The sequence below is a fragment of the Cebus imitator genome, unplaced genomic scaffold, assembly GCF_001604975.1.
Source record: "Cebus imitator isolate Cc_AM_T3 unplaced genomic scaffold, Cebus_imitator-1.0 Scaffold266, whole genome shotgun sequence".
NCBI lineage: Eukaryota > Metazoa > Chordata > Mammalia > Primates > Cebidae > Cebus > Cebus imitator.
Genome location: NW_016107581.1, coordinates 514,411 through 517,940, shown reverse-complemented (window position 1 = coordinate 517,940; position 3,530 = coordinate 514,411).

Genomic DNA, 3,530 nt, shown 5'->3' with positions numbered 1-3,530 from the left:
AAAAAAAAAAAAAAAAATCCAAACTGAAATACTGAGAATCTTTATTTATAAAGTTTGTTGCATTAGCGAGAATGTCCTAGTCTCAGAAATCTTCAAGCACCTCAAAACCAAACCAAAAAAGACATTTATTTTCTATGTTAAGCAGGGGTTTGCAGTCTGGGAAAGCTGCACAGATGACAGGGACTAAGCCAACTGCCAAACAGGGCTGCATGGGGTCAGGCAGTTCTCAGGACACGAACCAGGAGGCAGCTTCCACATTTCATTCTTGCTCAGACTGGAGGGTGAGCTAGAAGTTCAGGGGCCCCTGAAAAGAGATAAACCTGACTCACGTTTGCTCTACGCAAAGCAGCGGTCAGATGGGGGCAGCTAGGCTAGGCAAGATGGCTCACACCTGTAATCCCAGCACTTTGGGAGGCTGAGGCGGGTGGATCACCTGAAGTTCGGAGTTTGAGACCAGCCTGACCAATATGATGCAACCGTGTCTCAAAAAAAAAAAAAAAAAAAGGCAACTGTGAACTCTTGATCGGAAAAAAATGTTAAAGCCGGGGGCAGTGGCTTCAGCCTGTAATTATGGCACTTTGGGAGGCCAAGGCCGCCGGATCACCTGCGGTCAGGAGTTTAAGACCAGTCTGACCAACATAGTGAAACCCCGTCTTTAAAAAAACAAAAGAGAAAAGACAGGGTCTCACTCTCTTGCCCAAGCTGGAGTGCATTGGCACAATCATAGCTCACTGCAGCCTCGATCTCCTGGGCTCAAGCAGCCCTCCCACCTCAGCCTGTGAAGTAGCTGGGACTGCAAGGGTACACCACTACACCCAGCTAATTAAAAAAATTTTTAGCCAGGCGCGGTGGCTCAAGCCTGTAATCCCAGCACTTTGGGAGGCCGAGGTGGGTGGATCACGAGGTCAAGAGATCGAGACCATCCTGGTCAATATGGTGAAACTCTGTCTCTACTAAAAATTCAAAAAACATTAGCTGGGCGTGGTGGCGCGTGCCTGTAATCCCAGCTACTCAGGAGGTTGAGACAGGAGAATTGCCTGAGCCCAGGAGGCGGAGGTTGCGGTGAGCCGAGATCGCGCCATTGCACTCCAGCCTGGGTAACAAGAGTGAAACTCCATCTCAAAAAAAAAAAATTTTTTTTTATATAAAATGAGGTTTCAGACTGGGTGCGGTGGCTCACAGCTGTAGTTCCAGCATTTTGGGAGGCTGAGGCAGGTGAATCACTTGGGGTCAGGAGTTTGAGACCAGCCTGGCCAACGTGGCAAAACCCCGTCTCTACTAAAAATACAAAAATTAGCCTGGCATGGTGGCACACGTCTGTAGTCCCAGCTACTCAGGAGGCTGAGGCAGGAGAATCGCTTGAACCCGGGAGGCAGAGGTTGCAGTGAGATGAGATCACACCACTGCACTCCAGCCTGGGTTACAGAGCCAGACTCTGACTCAAAACAAACTAAAAACGAAATAAGGTTTCATTTTGTTGCCCAGGCTGGTCTTGAACTCCTGGCCTCAAGCCATCCTCCCACCTCAGCCTCCCAAAGCACTCAGATGACACGCATAAGCCCTTGTGCTCAGCCTTCAAGGATGCTTTAGATGTGCATCTGGTGATGTTCCCCAGCTTAAACCCACCAATGAGAGGAAGACCTTCCAGAGCCCTCCACTGCCCCCTGGGACCTTGGCTACAAGGCCTGCTGGGCCGGGCCCCTTTTGAAATCAGCTCCTGTATCTTCTACTGGGCAGGGCTTGGATTTGATGGAGAGGAAGGGTAGGGGACCTACCAAGGGGGTTAAGCTAGAGGAGGGAGTTCAAATGGACTGCACTGCACAGCCTGCAGGCTGGCCATGAATGCAAAGCTTTAAATGGGATTAAGTGCAAGCCCAAAATATTCCAGACACATTTTTCACATTCTTGGCTAGCGAAATGTTTTATGCTGATGAGAGAAGGTGAAGCTGAATAGCTGAATACCAGAATGGGTCAAGGCAGAGAAAACAAATCAGCCTTAAAGAGACAGATCTTGGCTGGGCACTGTGGCTCATGGGCTGTAATCCCAGCACTTTGGGAGGGTGATGGGGTGGATCATCTGAGGTTGGGGGTTCGAGAGCAGCCTGACAAACTGTCTCTACTAAAAATACAAAATTAGTCAGGCATGGTGGCACCTACCTGTAATCCCAGCTACTTGGGAGGCTGAGGCAAGAGAATTGCTTGAACCTGGGAGGCAGAGGTTTAGGTGAGTTGAGATGGTGCCATTGCACTCCAGCCTGGGCAACAAGAGCGAAGCTCCGTCTCAAAAAAAGAAAGAAAAAAAGAGACAGATCTTTTCTTGAAACATTTTTTTTTTTTGACATGGAGTTTTATGCTTGTTACCCAGGCTGGAGTCCAATGGCACGATCTCGGCTCACCACAACCTCTGTCCACCACAACCTCTGCCTCCTGGGTTCAGGTGATTCTCCTGCCTCAGCCTCTGGAGAAGCTGGCATTACAGGCATGCACCACCACACACGGCTACTTTTTGTATTGTTAGTAGAGACAAGGTTTCATCATATTGACCAGGCTGATCTCGAACTTCTGATCTTGTGATCCACCTGCCTCAGCCTCCCAAAGTGCTGGGATTACAGGCATGAGCCACCACCACCGGCCTACATTAATTGTTTCTTGGTTCTCTGTCCATCCCAAGAATGTCACCACCCTCAGGACATGAATATTTATAATTTCTTTGTTGTTTGCTGCTACATTCCCAGTGCTTCAAACAAAACCTGTCACACAGTAGATACTCAATAAATATTTGCTGAATTAATAAATGGGAAATCTACCTTAGGGAGCCTGGAGACCAGTGGCCATCCTGGTTTCAGTTTTCTAGGTGAAATACAATAAGGATTTGGACTAGGGGAGGGATCGGGAGAAATAGGTAGCTGATGATAAGCTCACCTATCCACCTGTATGTCTCCCTGCCACAATACATCCTCTATTAAGAAACAGAAGGATCTTCCTTTTTTTTTTTTGAGACGGAGTCTTGCTCTGTTGCCCAGACGAGACTGCAGTGGTGCCATCTTGGCTCACTGCAAACTTGGCCTCCTGGGTTCAAGCCATTCTCCTGCCTCAGCCTCCCAAGTAGCTGGGACTACAGGCGCCTGCCATCACACTCAGCAAATTTTTGTATTTTTAGTAGAGACATGGTTTCACCATATTGGCCAGGCTGGTCTCAAACTCCTGACTGGTGGTCCACTCGATTTGGCCTCCCAAAGTGCTGGGATTACAGGCATGAGCCACAGCACACGGCCAGGATCTTCTTATTTATTTATTAATTTATTGAGGTGGAGTTTCGCTCTTGTTACCCAGGCTGGAGTGCAATGGTGCGATCTTGGCTCACTGCAACCTTCGCCTCCTGGGTTCAGGCAATTCTCCTGCCTCAGCCTCCCAAGTAGCTGGGACTACCGGCACACACCACCATTCCCAGCTAATTTTTGTATTTTTAGTAAAGACCGGGTTTCACCTTGTTGACCAGGATGGTCTCGATCTCTTAACCTTGTGATCCA